Below are 21205 nucleotides of genomic sequence, written 5' to 3'. Positions count from 1 at the left end.
TTCTCTGGCCCATACTTTAAAGAGAAAAAGCAGCTTAAAATACATGAGAGAAGAACGCTACCAAGAATCTTCTCATTAATATGCTCGGCAGAACTTGCTCCCTGAACCGTCTTCCGAATGTGGCTCCCAGAACACTGTGAAAGAGTCACCTCGCAGGCTAAAGCCACATTGAACGCTGCTTCTAGGTGTGTTAAGGCACTTACAATCTTTGTTCTAAATTCCAGTTTCTCAAGAAAACTGAGGATTCTGTGTAACCTAATAACATTCCAAGTTAGGACTGAAAACTGGAAATTGAAAATTCAAGAACACTGCCTTCTCCTCTTCTTCAGGTAATTTAGGCTCCTCAATAATGAGGTAGCACTAGATGCAGTGGTGCACACCTGTAACCCCAGCAACTTGGGAGGCTGAGGTAGGAGAACCACAAGTTGGCCAGCCTTGCCAACTTACTGAGACTTGTCTCAAAAAAAAAAATACAGCTGGAGATGTAGCTCAGTGGTAAAATGCACCTGGGTTAAATCTCTAGTACCAAAAATAAAAATTTTTTTAAAAAAGTAGCAATCAAGAATGGAAATAGCATTGCCACATTCACTCAACATTTCTTAAGCTCCTTTTGGTTTATTTTATTTAACACTTTTACAAAATAGCTTGTTTAGTGCAGTGTCACCATGGTTAATGTGGCATTGCTAAGGAAGCTGAAACTCTTATTGAAATGGTCTTTCAAATTAGCACTATTTTTGAAAAGTGTCAAGATTTTACAACAGCTGGCTGCATAAAGGCATTCCTCTGGTAGGCCCTTCTTCCAGGAGCATGGGAATCAGCCCTTGATGAGTCAATGCATGGTCCCCATGTTCTCTCGAAGTAGAAGTTATCAACTCAGCACTAATTGGCCTTCTTCAACATCTGCCCCTAGCAACAAAATCAGCCCAGAGCTCTGAGGCAGAAAAGATGGGTTCAACTAAGAGCAAACCACCCTCTGCCCTCTCTGAGCCTCAGTTCTTCCACTGGCAAAAAGGGGGCACAAATATTCCTCCAAAGGTTGTTGGGAGGTTATAATTAGGGAACAAATATGAAAGAGCTTTGTACAACATTTGGCATACAGAAGGTACTCAATGTTTGCTGAACCTGACTCTGCCTTGATTATGGAATTGACTAACAAGACAAGTTTTAACAAGGAAAACTAGAATGATCCTCCTTCCCCACAAACCCAATGTTCCTCCAGGCTTCCCAATTTCCAGTGACAGTGTCACTATCCAAAACCTTGGAGTCATCCTCTGTTCCTTTCTTTACCTTAAGCGCCCTGTGTAAGATGTATGCAAGTCCTATTGCCTTACTGACAAAACGTGCTCTGCATGCATCCACTTCCTTCCATCTCTACAGCTAGCACCCTGCTCATCTCTTGATTAGACACTGCAACAGCTCCTAATTGTTCCTTCTGCTTCTACCTTGGCCTCTGTACCTTCACCGGAAGCCTAGTGGATTTTTACAAATACAAGTCAGATCATGTCATTTTTCCTCCATTAAACGCTACAACAGTGTCACATGGCACAGAGTAAAAGTAAGTTTCTTATTTTGGCTTATAAAACACTAGACGACTTGAGCCCTGCCTAGTTCCAGCATCATCCTGTATATCTTCCCCTTGCCCATCCTGACCCAGCCATAGTGTCCTCCTTTCTGTTCCTTGAATACCAAGCTCCTTCATACCAAGCTTCCTACCTAACATCCTTGTACCTGATGTCCTCTCAGCCTGGATGTTCTTTCCCCCACTCTCATAGCTTGTTCCTTGTCATTCAGACCTCAGCAAAATTATCACCATCAGAGAGTCCTTTCCAGCAGTCCCTTCAGATCACCTCACACTTTTTTAGTTACTACTAGCTGTTATTTTTCTCACTGAGGTATGTGTGTGATTACTGTTGGTGTCTCCGACTAGCCTACAAATTCCTAAGAGTGAGACACTTGCTGTCTCTTCATTACTGTATCAGCTGTAACAGTTCCTGGTACACAGAAGGGGCCCAAAATATATGCCAAAAGAATGAATGAGAAAAAACTATGAAGACCCTTACCTTAAATCTGAGGCTATGCCTCAAAGTGAGCTAGTTAATCCTACAGAAATCTGGACTTTGGTAAAAAAGAGATGAGCCATCAGCCGTCAGAATGCCATTGGCTTCTACTCTTACTGCCAGAAGAAGGAAGAGTGAGACACCAACACACCACAAACACTTGGTCCTTGGTGCTCCTGAGCTGTGTTACAAAATAATCTGTAGAAATTAGCCCTACCCTACAACTCCCCCTCACCCCTGCAAATGAAAGTTAATACACTCAACAGACTCAAAGAATGGAATGCAAACACCCAAGAGGAAATTACGGAGTGATTAAAAACGCAAGAGGATAATACAAACATCACCTCTCTTTCCCTTTTGTGAACCAGAATTTTGGGGGGGAAGCCTACAATTTGGTGACTGATTACACACTCCAGTATTGCTCTCTACTTACTTTACAGGCATTTATTCTCCTCCCCTCTTCTCAACCTTCTAATCCTCAGCTCCTGGAGGGTTGGGAGCAGTCACTCCTGTCAGTGTGGCACAGAAACAGGAATGTCCATGCTGTGGCACCTGAACTCCTGCATCTCAAGAACCTAGGCACAAGCCCAAGACACCTCCAGGGAGAGGCTGTGTAGAACCCAGCTTATTTGCCGATAGCAGCAGCTCAATGCATCACAGAGCCCCAGTAAGTAGGGAAGGCAGGGGCCAAAGGCCCTGATGAGGGATCCTATCTTAGGCTGGGAGTCTCCATCAGTCCCCACAACAGAGCCTGCCCTCCTTCACACTCACTATCCAGATCTGACTTATACCCCACACCAAACTATACAGCATTAAAACTAGGTCAACTGGGCCCAGTTAGGCAAAGTAGGGCCAGCCAAATCCAGGCCCACCACCTGAAGGGCAGTTAGTAACTGTCCTCCTTATTCAAAAATGCCAAAAGGGGTAGAGCCTGGCACAAAGCAGGGCATAAAAGAGTCACAAACTAACTGAGTATATTGCAAAAAGGAAAGTTTGTACTTTCCAAATTCTGGACTTGGCAGACTGAAGTGTTCCAGCTGGGTATAATGGGGGACACCTGTAGTCCCAGTGGTTCTGGAGGCCGACGCAGGAGTATTTCAAGTTCAAGGCTAGCCTAAGCAACTTAGCAAGACCCTCAGCAACTCAGCAAGATTTTGTCTCAAAACAAAATATAAAAAGGGCTAGGGATGCCGCTTAATGGTAAAGCACCCCTGGGTTCTATTCCCAGAACCAAAACAAAAACAGATTGAAGCTTTCCAGCATAATTTGAAAAACTTTATGTTTCTGCAGAGATTTTTTAGATCATCTCAGTGGCTAACTCATTTTGTGAAGTAGCTCTTCTGACCCAGTAACCTAGACTGCAAACTGCTTCCTGAGATCCCACTTGGAACCACAGGATTTCACCACCCAGGAAAAGATTAGAGTCAAACTCTTCACAGAATGAGAAATCAACCCAGAGAGCCATTCCCCTAGCTTTTTCAAAAGGAAGTTGATAGAGAAGCAATGTAATAAGAATCAAGTATCAGTTTTGTTCTGATCAACCAGTTCTGTGGCCAGAGCAACTACTCAATGTCCCTGGGCCCTGGTTTCCTCATCTATAAAGTGAGGGCATTAGACACCCCACCTGGAAGGGCCACATGAGGTTTCCATGAACCTTAAACAGATTCGAGTTGCACAGACTGGAGTTCAAATCCCAGCACTGTCACATACTAGCAATGCATGACCTCAACTGCTGAGTTTATGTGTAAAATAAAAGAGAGAGAAAGAGATAATTCCAACACTGCAAAGGTTATGAAGAGTAATGATAATGTGCCCAGCCCACAGGAGATACTTCAATTGCCTTCTATATTTTTCTTTTGCTAACTCTAAAACTGCACTCAGAGTTGTCTTTTCCTCTGTTGCAAATTCCAGCAGTATCAGCCTATGACAAGACAAAGGCTCAAGAATAAATTTTCTTCCATTTGAGTTAAGGAATAACATCCAGCACCCTGTTTAATTTCTATTTAAAGAACTCGCCTGCCAGACACAGTGATGTAAGATCAACAGACACCTGCCTTCAGTCCCACTTCTGTCCCTCATAGAGTCAAGTCCTATGGTTCAGAAAGTGCAGCCTAAGAAAAACTACTTCCCCAGCAGGCCCAGCTGAGCCAGGGACACACATTCTACAGAAGTTTTAAAACTTCAGGGGAAACATTTTCAATCTCAGAACACCCAGTTTTATGCTTCTGTTTAGCTCTTAAATAAGTCAGGTTCCTCAAGTGTAAAACGAGAAGGCTGAACCAAGTGCTGTAAAGATCTTCCATTTGGCTGTAACATTTTAAGACACCAAGGATCATCTCAAACTACTGCCATCCACGGAGCCACAGATTGAAATTTAACAACACTATCTGTAACCGAAAACACAAAGGAGATGGAAGCAGAACCGTGGTTCTCTTCGCTCTTACCTGCCAAGAGAATATTCTCTGTAATAATATCAGGCAGGAGTAGTTAATGCTACTTTTGTCCTATTTATTCCTAATTAAATTGCACTGTTTTTTATTTAACTGCAGGCACTCCCAACCACCAAAGACTCCCTTTGTCATAACTTGGCTTTCATAAATAAGAATATATTGCAGCAAACTGAATCCCTATGAAACCAGTACAGGACTAACCTGCTCTCTTGTTCTTTCTGGGAAAGGCAGCAAACAGGCTCAGTCTCTCTTTGAGCTCCATGATCGGAATCATGTCTTCTCCAGCTACAGTGTTATGAAATCCAAGTTCAAGTCACACAGGAAAGAAGACTCTCAGTCACCCAGCTCTCTTTCAATTTCACTTCTTGAGCAGCTGCCTCCCAAGGTGTTACAAATCCATCAGCCACTTCCTCCTGTTCATTCATTCTCCCTCCTCTCCACCCCACACACAAAATCTGGCAACCAGGAAGGAACATAGTTCTAACTCTGAGTCCCTGCCTCACTGTGGCCACAGGGAGCACTGGCTAGTTGTAAAGCAAGGCAGGTACTTTGGTCTATAGGGCCCAATGTTTCTGTTCTTACAGACTGGTGGGGTAGGCTACCTCTCTAGAATCAAAACTTAAGAAACCACCCAACTTCTAGCTCTGGGTTGAAATAAGCTCCCAACACAGCCTAACTTTGGTGGAGAAACAGTGACTTTCTCATCAATATTTCACACTAGTCAGGACAAGGAAGGGGCTGAGCAGTTTATAAGCCACCATACCCACACACCCTGGTAACAATCTGATTCTTTCATCACTGCTTGGGATGGCTAAGGCTCTCTCAGCACCAATTTCATCATCTGGCTGTCATTCTCAAAAACAGGACTGGAAAGGAAAAGGGCAGAGGGGTCAGAAAGGGAAACTAAGGCACCAAACCCACAGATCTACATGGAGGTTTTTTTCATTGCAACCTACATAGGTCTGTGAGTCACAAGGCAGGTGATCAATAGAATATAAGCTCCAAAGGGCAAAGACTACTGCTTTCACAGCTATGTTCCAGTGCTTAGTTAGTACCCAATATCCTTACTGAATGAGAACAGGGGAAAAGAACAAAAAAAAAAAAAAAAAGAGAGAGAGATTTTTGTTCTGAGTCTACTTAGGATGACAGTTTTACTAAAACTTGCTTCCATTATCACCATTATTTTTTTCCTTTTAGAAATCTCCATATCCTTCATAATTCCTAATGCTGCCTGAGTATTAGGAATCTCTCTATATAGAGATGTTTAACTGTGACACTAATGAAGTTCAAGTTTTAGAGCCCCCTCGGAGGTCCCAGGGAAGGGCTCTATCAACATGCTTTTCTGTGACTTTATGTATTTTTAAAGAAGACCTTCAAAATTGTATAAACATCAAGTCCCACAAAATACGGAACTGCCACATCAGAATAGACAAATGAATAACCTGCAAGCCTCCTCAACATACTATTCTAAGGGAATTTGCTTTGACAAAACTTGTTTTAGCCACAGAAGAAATATATCATGGCCAATAGATACATTCTAATCAATCAAAAATCAATTGCTATGCTGGGCGCAATGGCACACACCTGTAATCCCAGCAGCTTGGAGGCTGAGGCAGGAGGATTGTGAGTTCAAAGCCAGCCTCAGCAACTTAGCGAGGCAGTTAGCAACTCAGTAAGACCCTGTCTCTAATTAAAATATAAAAAAATGGCTGAGGATGTGGTTCAGTGGTTAAGCACCCCTGGGTTCAATCCTCAGTAACCCCCCAAAAAATCAATTGCTACAAAGACTGGATTAGGTATAAAAGCATGAAATCCTTATGTGCTAGCACTCTGAGTGCTTTGGGGTTAATGATGATTAATCACCCCATTAAATGGAACTTATAATCCAATGGATAGACATATGTGAACATCAATAGGTAAGTATTTCATATATATATATATATACACACACACACATACACATATATATCATATATATATGTGTATATATATATGTATATATTTGCCAATAGAAGTGCAAAGCCTATCCACTAGTTGGGCATTAATCAACCTGGCTAGGTGCAATAACCATAGAAGGTATACTATTCAATCTATTTTGCAAATGAGAAAATCAAGGCCTAAATTAGTGAAGAGCCTTTCCAAGACCACATAACCAAATCTACCCAACTCAAAAACAGGGACTTTTTTCTTAGTGCCTACACATCAGTCCAAGACCATGTGCTTCACAAGATTCTCCAAAATGCTGGGAGTCACGTAGGATTCAGAGGTAGAGGAGTCACATCAGGCACCAGCAGATCAGGATGGCAGGCTTCCAGGGCTCACACTCTAGGAGGTGGAAGAACAGGAAGTGCCAAAAGCTTATTCATCAGGTACCTAGGTATTAACCCTCATTCACCAAGCAACACCTTAGCAGGAATCAGTGACAGCTACTTGGGAGTAAAAAGGGGCCACATGTGAGTGGTCACCCTTCAGGGCTCCCTCCAAACTCCCTGATCCTGTTTTCCTTGTTGCCAGATGAATTGTGCTGGAGCACAGTTCTTGTTTCATTATCTCCTGCCCACACACCCTCCATGGACCCTCACTGCTGAAGTCTCTTTATGTCTTACCACTTCTCTATATCTCTGGATTCTGCCAAATTTAACTGTCCACCAGTCACCCTCTTTCTTACCCCTGGGCTTTGACCCCTGTTGTCCTCCTCCCTAATGAATTCTGCCCAACCTTTCAGGCCCCTTCTCTACCATGTGGCCCTTCCTGATCACTCTAGATCACTCTAATTTCTGCCCTCTTCAACATTCCCAGAACCAAAGGCTTATATTCCTCATATACCAAATATACTTCCAACTCTTTTCATGTTACTTTCTGAAAATTATTTATTTTTTGGGTTTTGCATTTACGAAATTTCTGTGCACTTAAATTCCACACACATACAAATATAATATTTATAGAAGTAGAATAAAACTGTACATGTTCTATAACTAGGTTTTTACTTTACTTATCATGGGGTCCTTCTCCACATCTATATGCCAAGATGAACACAGAAGCTCCCCTAATGCCCCTACACCTCCCAGAACAGCCCTTTGGGAGAGATGAAACAGGAACCCATCCCATAAGCCAGTCTACCCCAACATGTATCAGAGATTTCAGACTGATGACTTACAAATTCATTGTCCCAAAAATGAATTTTATTTGTGCTATACAGATGTTTAAAATTCAGCCAAAGTTTGAAAGTAGAATTTTTTCATATAAAAATCCAGCTCGTTTTGGAAAAACAAAAACCGTAGTAACACTAGGCCCAACAAGAAGTAGAATGGCCCTTTTAGTTCTCTGCGGTCCCCACCACTCCCTCATCACTCCCAATGTTGAGAAGAACACCTAGTGCTATTTACCATCACTCCCACATCTCTAATTTTCTTATAGTAATTTCTTCATACCCACATCTCAGCCATACTGGGAGAAAAAAATATAAATGGAGTGGTATAAGTATTTAAAAAGCAAATTACAGCACACAAACACAGGCTGCTAAGCCTCTACACACATTTGAGTTTGCAACCCCCATCTTGTACCCACACCACTGATTTTAGAAGACTTTTCTTTTAGGAAGAAGATTGTTTCAAGAGTAAAGGTTTTAGGCTGGGGATGTAGCCTAGAGGTAGAGTGCTTGCCTTGCATGAGACCCCGGGTTCAATCTCTAGCACCACAAAAAAAGTAAAGGTTTCTTGAATTACAGTAAGAACTAAAGGGAGATGGCAAAAAATTGGTCAAGAATTTTCCTTCTCACAAAAAAATCTTAGAAGAATCTTCTCAACAACTGAGCAAGTAGACCTACCCTTCGGCTTCCCTGCCTGGACTTCCAAAGAGGCAAAACCCACACGAAAACTCTTCCTTCTAGACACTGAAAAATCCTGAAAGGCACTATAAACAGTGCCATCCCTAAAGAATCCAAAGGAAGGAAAGTGCCAGTGCATGCAGCCCTGATAGACTCTGACAGGGACAGGGGCTCCTGGACCAGAAAAACATTTGACCCCATACTGTCTGGAACCAGATCACATACCTCCCTGACTCCCCCCTCCCCCGACCCCCCAAAATGCAAAGCCTACTGTGACCTTTAGAGTTCAGGTCCTGGAATCCAGGCATCAACAGCCAACCACATCACATATAAGGAAACTGCTCTGGAAAACATAAAAAGTTACCACTGTCTTTTTAAAATAATTGTTTTAACTGGGTGTTCAGGAGAAAACTTCAGTGGCTCATAATTAGCCAAGTACAGTCACACACACCTGTAATCTCAGCAAATCAGGAGGCTCGGGCATGAGGATCAAAAGTTCAAGACCAGCCTGAGCAACTTAGTGAAACCCTATCTCAAAATAAAAAAATAAAAAGGGCTGGGGAGGTAGGTCAGTTGTCGAGCACTGGTGAGTTCAATTCCCACTACTGCCAAAACAAAAAGGTCATAATTACTTAATGATCAGACCTGAAGTCTACTGCTTTACTTGCCCCACTCCATGATAATGAATAACATTAGTATATCTGTACATTCATTTAACAAATATGTGAGAGCCAACTAGAGTCTAATCCCACAGTGTCTTACACCTGAAAGGTGAGTAACTGAGAAGAGGGAGGGAGTATGGAGGAACTCAGTCTCTATATCCTGCCAGAGGTGAACAAAAGGACAGACTTGTTCAGATTTTCATAAATGATAATCTGTCTTTGTAGTCAAGAGCTATAAATTCTCAGTTTATGAAGCCAACTTGAGACCTATTTTCTCACAGAGGGTAATCCTTGCTTTCCCAAAATCATCATATTGAAAGTTTCAGAGCTGAAAATGACTAAGAGTTGGCCTCATTCAATCTGTTTTGTAGATGAGGAAACTGGGGCTTGGAAAGGTTAAGAGACTTGCTGGAGGTCACAGGTATTACTGAACCATAAATTAAACTAGGTTCCTGAAAACAAGGGTTGGGGGGGTGGGGGGGAATCACACATTGTTTTAAAGTTAATTTCCTTCCTTAAATAAAATCCATCTTCCAGAGACGAATTTCCACTAGCAAACATGAAAAATACATTTTAGAGCTGAGTCATGCCAAAGAACCTTGTACAGAAATTTAGGATCTTTGGTCTGGACTTGAGTGGCCTATAAAATGCCCTAGGGGAGAAGCCATATGAAGACAAAGGCAGACACTGGAGGAACAAATATATAGCCAGGTATGCCAAGAAATGCCAGCAGTCACCAGAAGCAGAGAGACATGATTTGGGATGGAACCAACCTGCCTGACACTTTGATTTTGGACTTCTGGCCTCCAGAACTAGAAGAGAATAAACTCTTGTTGTTTTAAGTCACTGTGTTTATGGTACTTTGCTATGGCAGTCCTAGAAAACAACACAGAATCCGTATTAGTTTCATGGCTTTAATTCACTACAAACCCAATTAGTTAACAATGTGGAAAAGCTATCATAAGGGCCACTAGGACCACAGGGCTCACAATACTAGTATGGAGTCGAAAACAAGGGAAGTAAAATGTTTTTCAATTCTGAACTGATCAGATCCCACCCAAATATGATTTCCACTTCTGGGAACCATTCCTACAGATCAAGTAGAAATCTGGAGTAAACCCAGTACAGATGGGTCAGGCCTGGAAGGGATCAAACAGGTCAAAGCCACATCACTGAAGGAACTAGAATTTGATGGCCTTAGTAGGCTTAGGGCACACAACTGCTACCTTTATCTCTAAAGGACTATCAAGAAGCAGAGAGTTTTATCTGTTCCCTAAGGTCTAAGAGTTGAACAAGGATCTATGGATGGAGCTACTGGGAGGCATAGTTTTCAAGAATTAAGTGTCAGCAATATCACAGAGTGGCCTCTGACAATCACATTAGCTGAATGCATTCTATTGGTGGAAGTTTCTAAGTTCAAGCCAAAAAAAACACCTGGCCAGGATGCTGGTAATGAAAGAACGCAGACCCCAGGCCTGCAATCTGCAAAGATGGCCAAATGTTCTGCTCCACCTCTGTGTATCTATGAATTCATGAAACACACCTATTCGGCAATTATGTGAGCTAAGAGAAGTCTGAAATACGTGAGTATGATGTAGAGATCCTGAGCATACTTGTGGGGAATAAAAGCAAAGCTCCGTCCAGAGGAATGATTAAAAGAATCTTAGGCAGCTCCCAGGGACCTGGCAGCCAAGAGCAGGTGGTCACAGCCTACTACAGAGGCTGTTTTAGGTTCTTTAAGCCCTTTCTCACAGGAAGCTTAGACTACAATTGATGATTTCTATGTCAAGCTTTCCTAATTACTTATTCTTTTTAAATAAACATTAATATGTACTTCTCACAGTTCTGGAGGCTGGGAAGTCTAACATCAAGGTACTGGCTGATTCAGTGTCTGGTAAGGGCCCATTCCTCCTAAATAGTGCCTCTTGCTGCTTTCCTCACATGGTGAAAGGGGCAAACAACTCCCTAAAGCCACTTTTATAGGGGTACCATTCCCATTCACTCTTCAGGTTTTCTCTTCCAGATACACAGCTTTAATATTGCAGTGTGACTAAGATCCGTTAACAAACCACTGGAACTATGACAGAAGTTAACAGTCACCATTTCCTAAACACCTACTGTTACAACTATTCAAGATGTTTGTGTGTGTTGTGTCTGTATTGTCTCTAATGGTCACTTCACTACCATAAGGCATCATCATCTCAGGAAACTGAAGCATGAGAGAGGTTAAATCATCTGTCCAAGGCTACACACCTAGGAAAGATTTAGGATTCCTGCTAGAATTCAAGTCCAGAAAGTCAAACTCTTCTCCTGCATCACGATGTTTCCTCTGTGCCTTACTGGGGGCATTTAAATTATTTAACGTAAGTAACACCAGACAGGTGGGAAGGAGACAGGTGTTGTTCCCTCTCAGCCTTGTCACCTCATCTATAAAGTAGGAAAAGGCTGGAGATGATGAACTCTGGGAGTCCTTCCAGTTCTGAGAAGTTATGACACTGAGGTGGGATCTCTGTAGGACCCACCATGAGGAGGACACAGGCAGTAATGTTTCCCATGCTGCTTCAAGGTCAGAGCAGTAATGGAAGGAGGAAATCAAGAGCAAGCACAAAGTCAGCTGCATGAGCTCAAAGGCAGGTGTGCAGTGCACAATGACCCACATAAATTCTGACCTTAAGCACTTTACTCCATAAACCGGGGCTTGTGCTGTAAAGTATCAGCACACAGATCTGAGGGCTCACTATTCTCAGAGCCCAGGGGACATTCATGAGGAATTAAAGCACAGGATTTTTGTTTAGAAAAGATAGTTACCCAGGGTGTAAGACGTAAAGCAACCTAGCCACATTCCAGTAGGAGGAGCTTCCTGCAGCTGCTCCCCCACCTCCAATCTTCAACACACCCTGCTCCAGACCTCCTTCTATACAAAGGCTCCGATCCCCCCCCACGCCCCCGCGCCCCCTCTAAAAGTCTTCTAGCAATGCTATTGACAGAGCTTAGGGACTTCGGAGACCCAAGAGATGGGTGGCTACTAAGGGCCTGAGGTACTTCATTTCCCACTGAGGGGAAGGACTCCGGACATCCAATCAGGAGGGGCTCCCTCTGCCTATCTCACTTCTGCAAAATGAAATGATTCTGGAAACTCCTCCCCGCCCCAACTAGTTTCCTCTTCAATTTCCTAGTGATGCCCATTCAGGAAGGGAGTCCCAGCTTGAGGAACAAGGCAGGAAGGCAGCGCCCGACCTACAGAACCCCAAGTACCAGGAATTTCCAGTAAGAACACACCACTGAGCCCACAGAGAATATCCTGATATATCTTTCTGATTTTACACTAGTATTTCTTTCTTTTCTTTTTCTTTTAGGTTTTTCATGGAGCCAGGGGTAAAGCAAATGGAAGAGAGGAAAGGGTAGGAGAGTTCAGTGAAAAGAGTGAGTCCAGAGCGAGAACTGGGTTCCAATCACAGCTGTGCACTTGTAGATACCTTCTAAATGGTGCCTGGCACCAGGAGGTAAACCATAGGATGGATGCTCTTGATGGGGTCTCTCCTCCTTAAAGAAAACCTACCAGTTTCCCACATTCCTAACAGAGGACCCACCATGTCAGTGTGCCAGATTCTCCTGCAGATATCAAAAACTGGGAGCATGGGTAATGGATATGAAACCAAGTAAGATAAATGAAAAGGTATCCATAATAGTGACTTCAGTGAGCTTGTTATATGATATATTCCAGGCACTCTGCAGGCATTATCTCAGGAGGTAGGTATTATTACCTCCATTTTATAGATGTAGAAATTGAGGATCAGAACCATTAAGGGGTTTATGAAGGTTACACAGTGAGATAGGGGCAAAGCCAGGATTCAAACCCAGGCCCTTTGATTCCAGAGTTGTGGTCAAAGGTTAGACTACTCCCTGTGAAGACAACATGACAAAACAATTTCCTTACATTTCCAAGGTAAGAAGAAAGCTCTGGTACAGAGGTACCTACCACCTTCTGCAAATAAATCCCCAGCCCTCCTCATCCCTGTCTAAAAGTCCCAGCATACTGGCTAGAAACGTGCAGGTTAGACACCAGCACTTGCTGATGCTCTTTAACCAGGAATGACTCCTACCTTTGAAGGGCAGGTGAAGAAACAGGAATGCAAAGCATCCTTCACGCTGCACTGTCCACCTCTCCTGTGCACCTCCTACTCTGGAGATGGTTGCACATCACTAATTCTGAATCACACATTTAAACTGTGCTTTTCCAAAACCAGACTCAATTCCCCAGCGTCAAACTGTGTCAGTGGGGAGGGATACAGACTGCGGAGTGAGAGAGTGCTCAGTGAATCGCGTTCTCTGCTAGTGATGGTATCTGATGCATGTTAAACGCCTCCCTGCAATTCCTCAAGTGTCTATTAATCGGTGAACCAAGAATACAGAGGGCGCCAAGGAAAAATCTGCCTTTGCAGGAAAAAAAGCAAATGGTTAGAGGCCTCTGTACTGATGCACAGAGCCGAGATGGTGATAAAATCAGCCCAGTCAATGAGACACTTGGATCCACTGGACACAAAGCAAGACAATAAAAGAGATCCCAACTCAAAAGGGCAAAATCTACTTCTCCCCATCTCATCTGGACACTCACTGAACCAAGGAGAGAATTTACCAATACCATTTAAAAGGGAAACTTGGGCCAGGTGCAGTGGTACACACCTATAGTCCCAGATATTCAGAAAGGAGGCTGAGGCAGGAGAATTGCTTGAGCCCAGAAGCTTGAGACCAGGCTGGGCAACATAGTGAGATCCTGTTATGGTTTAGATATATGTCACCCAAAAGCTCATGTGTAAAACAACACAAGAATATTTAGAGGTGAAATGATTGAGTTATGAGAGCCTTAACCCAATCAGTGAATTAATCCCCTGACATGGATAAACTGAGTAGTAACTATAGGCAGGCAGGGTATGGCTAGAAGAAGGCATGCCTTTGGGGTATATACGTCTTTGGTTGAGCAGAGCTGTCTCTGCTTCAGGGTGGCCACGTGGGAAGATACTTTCCTCTGCCACACCCTTCCACCATGATGTTCTGCCTCAGGCCCTGAAGAATGGAGTTAGCAGTCTATGGACTATTACCTCGAAAACCATGAGCTCCCAAATAAACTTTTCCTCCTTTAATTGTTCTTGTCAGGTCTTTGGTCCAGTGGTGAAAAAGCTGACTAAAACAGACCCAATTATTCATTCATTCATAAATAAATTAATTAATAATAAATAAATAAGATGAAAGACAAAGATGAAAAAATCATTTGCCCTTATAGAATTTTAATTTCCCCTTCTTGTTAAAAAAAAAAAAAAAAAAAAAATCCTAGAATACTCAGTTCTCCCTGGCCCACAGGAATAAGCAAGATTCATGATGATCCCTAAGGTTATGCCTACCTGCTTTTTCATGCTACTCTCCTCCCTGGGAAAGCTCACACCCTAAAAGCTGTCTCTCAAGTGTTGCCTACTCTTCAGTCCCAGATCCTTAAATCCAATTGTCTATAGGACACTTCTATCACAATGTCCTCCAGGCACCATTACATCACATATCCAAACTATTGTTCTTCTTTTAGTCCCCATCTTGGTGAATGTCACCACCATTTAATGACTTTTCTACCAGGGGCATTTGGAAAAATGGAATTGACATTTTTGTTATCACAATGGGGGGTGGGTGACATTTAGTGAGCAGGAGGCCTAGAATGCTAAACAACACCATCCTGCACAATGAAAATCTGTCTCTCCAAAATACCAACAGTAACACCAACCAGGAACTGGAAGTTAATCTACATCTTTCCCTCGCACCCCATTCATCTTCCAGACTAGTCAACTCAACTTCCTACATCCCCAGTCTGGCCCATCCTCTCCCTCCCTCTAACCACAAGGGAATGACCACACTGTTCTCTAAAGTCATCATCCTATAACTGTACCCACCCACCATTCCCAACTTACTCTTTTTTAAATTCTTTTTTTTTTTTTTTAACTGTGGATTGAACCCATGGGTTTTGCCACTGAGCCACTCGTTTTTATTTTTTATTTTAAGACAATGTCTCACTAAATTACTGAAAGTCTAGCAATATTGCTGAGGCTGGTCTCAAACTTGATGCTCCTGCCTCCTGAGTTGTTGCTGAGATTATAGGCATGCACCACCACACCTGGCCCTAATTCACTTTCTGTGAGTCTCTACAAAGCTATCTGTAACACTTCTAATCTTAGAAGTTGTGCAACTCATGAATTAAAATCATCAAACTCCTCTGCTCCTCTACTGCATAACAGCTTAAACTCAGCCTGACAAACAATGCCCTTCCTCTGTCTCTGCCTCATGGTCAGCACTCTCACAGGGATACCCAGGTTCCAGGGTGCCTCAGTATCTTTGCACACATTATTCGCTTTTCTTGAAGGCTGGGTTCCTGTTTCTTTAGCTAACTTCTATTTGTCCTTTAAAACAAGTGCAATGTCACCTCCTTCTAGAAGCCTTCCCTGAAACTGGGCTGAGTTAAGGGCCTGCTTGTGCACAGTGGGGTCACATTTACTGGCCATTTTGATAGTTGCTTACTCTGCCTGTGTCGGCTCAAAGCATCACATACAATGTGAGCTAAATGAATAGCCAATGAATTAGAATTTACAGCTTATAAAGCACTGACAGCTGACAGAAAGCATCAGCTCATGAGATACAATAACCTAAAAAGGTAGTTCTGTCATTATTACCATTTTATGGCTGAGATTAAGTCTCTATCCCAGGTTTAAAATGACTGACTAAGGGAGAGAGCTAAGACTTGAATCTGGTTCTCTGATGACAAATTCTTTGCTCTTTGTCACAACACCTTTCTACATGAAAGGTTATAGAAAAGACATCCCAGTGGGTGTGGAAGATGTCATCATCCTGTGTTCCTTAGACCTCACCGCAGACAGCTCTGGAAAACCCATCACATTACCCAGCTGCACCCCACCATCCTACATTCATACTGTGCAGAAACCTCAAAGCCCACCAAAGAGCCTGGTTTTACTGTCAGAAAAAGCCACACTCTACCAGCATGCAGCATGATGGCTCAGGATGCGGGCGAGGTGTGGGGAGATACAGGGATTGTGGAGGACTGGTGATAAGTGGCAGCATTCAAAGTTGCCATGCATTAAGTTCCCACTGCTTTAAAGAGGCCACCCCACAGAGAAGGTGTATCAGGCAAGACTTCTAAATGCCTGTGAGGTGAAGGGTCAGGAGAAGGCAGAGAGCAATCTGTCCCACTGTGCCACGTGAAAGCTAATAGTTCCTAATTACTTTCTGAGAGTGTTCATGAGCACCTCACATATGCCTTTTGCTTCAGGAACACAAAGCAATTAGAAATGGGGCTTCAGACTTTATGGCTGTAACTGTGACTGCAGTGGTGATCATTCCCTTGTACACACACATTTGGCTCAAATGTGAATTTAAAAGGCGATTAAGGAAATATGCAGTTTGGTAAGGCAAGCTTCTCTGGGAGTAAGTAAAATGACAAATGCTCATTTCAGGGCTCTGGGTGGCAATCATTACCCACTTCCATGATGTATTCAGACATCACCATGACAACCACCAAAAGGCTTCCTTCCTCTGTGGCAAAGACAATAGAAATTTTAATTAAGGCCATTCATTTTTTTCCTGACCGATAGAAGAAAACATCCACAAAATGTTACCCAGAAATACATGACCAGGAACACTTTGAGAATTCAAAAATATTTTTGCTGCTTTCTACGGAGTCACATGACTTGTTCCTACATTCCCACAGCCCACTCTCCCACCCTCTCAACAGCTCAAATTTTATAGATTTCATAAATTCAAACTTGCCTGGATCTTTTATCAAACATTATAAAACTAGGTAAACATTCCAATTTAATTTTCAGACTATGATTGAAGACAGGAATTTTAGTCATTTTTATTTCAGTCATAAAATTCAAAATGTCTGGTACATTTTCATAAGTACTTCAATAAATTCTCAGATAGCTCAAGATTAGACTTAAGTGTTCAGTGACCTTTGGACAGGAGAAGATCTGGATTTGAATTCCTGCTCTGTACCTCTGTGTGACCTTGGGCTAGTTACTTAACCTCTCAGAGATTTTGTTTTCTTATCTGGAGGATAGAAGTAGCAACTCCTACTTTGGTGTATTACAGGAGAAGCAATGATGACCATGACACACCAACACTTTGCCAGTTCAATAGTAAGATATCAATAATAGAAGCAAGTTATTATTATTATTCTGCTTTATTTTGCCCTAAAAGAATCTACTCTTCCTAGGAAATGTCTCTGGCATGGGTTGGCTCTTGCCTCTTCTCACAGTTCTAAACTCAAGCTCCTGACATCTCTTACCTGGATCACCCTAATAACCTAATTGACCTCCCTGATTCTAGGCTCTGCTCTCTCTAGTTCACAGTGCTCGTGGCCACCCAGACCAACATCCAGACCTATGGTGGTCACTCTGCTCTGCAGAACTTTTACAGGAGGCTTTCTTGAATATGACTTTATTGAAAAACATTTTCAAAGGCCTAATTGAACAGAGAACTGGGAAATGCCAAATGTGAAAGATGATGATTCTTCCCTTAATTAATCTATAAACTCAATGTGAAACCAACTGCAATCTCATTGTGTTTCTTTGTAAAGCAATCTTTGAGTCTAAAGGACAAGAATAGCCAAGAACATTTCCATCACTGCAAAAATTTCTACTGGACACTGTTATTCTAGAATAAATAGTTTGTTGTTGTTGTTGTTTTGCTGTTTCTTGGTTTTTTGTTTTTTGTTTTTTGCTTTAGTGGGTTTTTCTTTGGGAAAATGTGTCAATATAAACTAAAATTTAACACAAAAATAGTAGAAGGAGGGCTGGGGATATAGCTCAGTTGGTAGCTATATCCCCAGCCCTCCTTGTAAGCACAAGACCCTGGGTTCAATCCCCAGCACCAAAAAAAAAAAAAAAAAAAAAAAAAAAAACAGTAGAAGGAGACAAAGTATCAAAGTATTTTCATAACAACAGGTAACCTCTGATTGAGAGTAGAGAAAACTGGGTAATTTTCTCTGCTAACCTAGTGTAGACATCAGGTCAGGGAATAGGAAGGCGAAGAAGAAAAGCAGAATGGGAGAATTAATCTTTAACAAAGGCTGCTGTTTCAAGATCTTGCTATGTCCTTTCCATAAGTTGTGCAACTAATATTCTCCACAAGTACTTAAAGCAGGTAGTACCATTTCTATGAAAGATTAGGAAAACCTTAAGAAGGGTGAGTGACTTGCCAAAAGGCAAAGAGCTCCCATAAGCGGTTAAGCATGGGAACTGAACCTTGATCTCTGGGATTTCTCTGCCTCCCATATTTGTGAGCTGCTCCAGGATGCTCTTGGTCTCAGGGAGGCAGGGAGCCCAGGTGCCAGGGTGCTGGGGAGCAGGCACCTGGTGGAGCAGCTCCTCCCCTAACTCCCTACTCCCCCCTTCAGCTGAGAAGGCCCTGGGCTTTACTTTTGAACACACTTGGACATAGTAAATGGGAAGGCCGGAATGCCCTACTATGTGCCACATTCCAGCCCAAGAAATCCAGGTCATGCTCCAGGTTGCCAACTTCATGCATAATAGAAAAAGAACTCTCCACATTTAAGTCTCTCACAGGTTGTAAACCCTCAGCTCTATTTGGACTGCATGACAGCATAGTCTGCCCTCAAACATACAGTTGAATCTCAATAAATTTTACTTTGCTGATCCATAAATCATTAAAAAAAAAAAAATACATACAAGGTCCAGTCGGCCCTTAGTGGAGTACAAAGGCGAGAGATAGAGTGAGTTCTCATTTTGTTAAGGCCTTGTAACTTTCATGAGGTGTTTTACTAGGCTGCAAGTAGACTATGAAATGCTGACATAAGCAATTATATTTGTACAATAAAATGAAACAAATTACCTAAGCCCATAGACACTCTGTTACAATTTCTTCCTTTACTACTATTCAACTTCATCTAACTACACAATTCCTCCTGCCACCAGATTATCTTTTCCTTGTAAAAAAAAAAAAAATTGTGCACAAATAGTATAAACATCAGATCATTACTGACTTGGTGGTCCTTGGCAGACTTGAAGGACAAGGAAAAAATGAGAAGATGAAAGGGCAGGAGGCTCCCAGGTATGGCTCCATAATGACACTAATTAGCTGATGGACAAACTCTTATGTAAATACTCATTTTTGACCCCAAGTCTATTTTCCTAGAACAGAAATTCTGCAGCTAGTGGTACAATCTGTAGAAGTCACATATGATGTTCTTTTTGCATAACCTAAAGGAATACATACTGCATGATAAGGTTTATTTTTTATTCCCCATTTATAAAAAATAACAAGTATCCCTTAGAAAAAAATGAGGAAGAAGACCTAGAACAGCAGACAGCTGATATTTATCCATATCAGTTGATGGACATCTGGTTTACACCCACTTTTAGGATATTATGAATAATGCTGCTATAAACATTTGTGTACAAGTTTTTGTGTGAACACATGCTTTCATTTTCTTGGGTATATTCCTAGGAGTGGAATTGATGAGTCATATGTAACTCCACATTTAAACTTTTTAAAACCTACTAAATTGTGTCCAAAGTTGCTCCACCATTTTACCAATAGCATATTGGTGGTGTTAATAGTGTTCCAATTTCTCCACATACCCACCAGAACTGTTGATTATCTGGTTTTTTTTGTTTTATTTTTTTTTTTGGAATATGATAGCCACCCTACCCCAACTAAGGTTTTACTTTCTACAATTTCAGTTACCCATTCTCAATAGTGATCTATAAATATTAACTAGAAAATTGCAAAAATAAAAACTTCATGTTTTAACTTGCTTGCTGTTCTAAGTAGCATGATGAAATCTGTTTGTACCATCCCGCCCAGGATGTGAATCATCCCTCTGTCCAGCATATCCACACCGATATACTAGCTGCCCATTAGACTCTCAGTAGCCATCATGATTATCAGATTATCATGGTACCACAATGCTTGTATTCAAGTAACCCATATTTTACTTAATAATAGCCCCCAAAGAGTAAAAGTAGTTATGCAAAGAACACAACAGGGCATAAAAAATTAGCAAATAAACTCTGGCAACACTATAGGGCATATAGAAAATATATATATATATATATACTCAGAGTTTAGTACCATCTGCAGTTTTGAGTGTCCACTGGGAGATTGGAACACATATCTACTATATTGACATCCTATGTGTGAACTGGTATCTAGTTATGATTTTGATTTGTATTTTCTTGATGGTTGATGATGTTGAGCCTCTTTCCAAGTGCTTATCAGCCATCTATGTATCTTGTTTGGTCCAGCTTTTCCTTTAAGCTGTGAGTACCACCACATAGGGACACTACCTGAGTTCAAATATTATTTATTAACTGAATAGTCCTGGGCAAGTCACCTAACTTTTATTAGCTTTGGGTTCCTTGTCTGTAAGGTGCAGATAATAACACTAACTACTAGAAGGTGTGAGAATTGAGATTAGGCATGTAAAGAGCTTAACACAGAGCTAAGCACACAGTAATCGGTCAGCAAGTAACCATTATTAACAACAGACTTGATGATTACCACTTTATAACCCCAGGATTAACACTTTATAATCCATGAATTCTTTGAACAGTTCTTGTCTTATAGGAGAGTTCAAGATCTGTAACAGAGAAACTGAAAGCATAGTATAAGGATAGTTCAAAAAGGAGAAAAATGGGAAAAGAAACCTGTTAATTAGTGGATCACTTTCACAGTCTTGTTTTGGTTGTCATTGTCAAAAGTTAGCCTAGAGCCTGCTCCTCTACCCATTCAGTAATGATATAAACATTTCACCTCACCCATTCCTGTCTCGAATAGTTAGAGTAGCTCTCACTCCTGCCAGTCAACCCTGAATGAAACAGGAAGGAGACAGGCTTAGTCAAGGCTCTATTAACTACAGCCTATATACACTGCAAGGCATACAGCATTAGGTGATCAATAGTTGCACGTGAACCATGCAGAATGAGTAAATAAACAACATGTTAGGGATGTAGGTTCCAACAGGTGAATGGGTAGCCCTTCTTCAGAGGGTCCCAGAAAAGCCTGAGAATCTGCCCAGGACTGGCAGCTGAGTGAGTTTCTTCCTGACCCTCCATTACACAGACATCTGCATTATTTTTCATTTCTTTGTTGCCAGTTCTCAGGGATCATGAATTCTAAAGAATGCAGCTTTCCTTT

The 21205-nt window shown here is 41.8% G+C and overlaps 1 protein-coding gene across 18 annotated transcripts in view; it reads right to left on the bottom strand.

Moving 5' to 3' along the window:
- PLEKHA7 (pleckstrin homology domain containing A7) overlaps positions 1-21205 on the bottom strand; it is a 243759-nt gene that overhangs the window by 109133 nt on the left and 113421 nt on the right. The window contains exon 1 of one of the 18 annotated variants that reach the window (XM_079103692.1): positions 4709-5248. The exons of the other annotated variants lie outside the window; for them this stretch is intronic. The gene's annotated coding sequence lies outside the window, so the exon portion shown is untranslated. Of the gene's footprint in view, positions 1-4708; positions 5249-21205 lie in introns of those variants that run through there. 18 annotated transcript variants of the gene reach the window in all.

Source organism: Sciurus vulgaris (genome assembly GCF_902686455.1).
Source record: "Sciurus vulgaris genome assembly, chromosome: 11".
NCBI lineage: Eukaryota > Metazoa > Chordata > Mammalia > Rodentia > Sciuridae > Sciurus > Sciurus vulgaris.
This window is presented reverse-complemented; position numbering and strand designations above follow the sequence as displayed.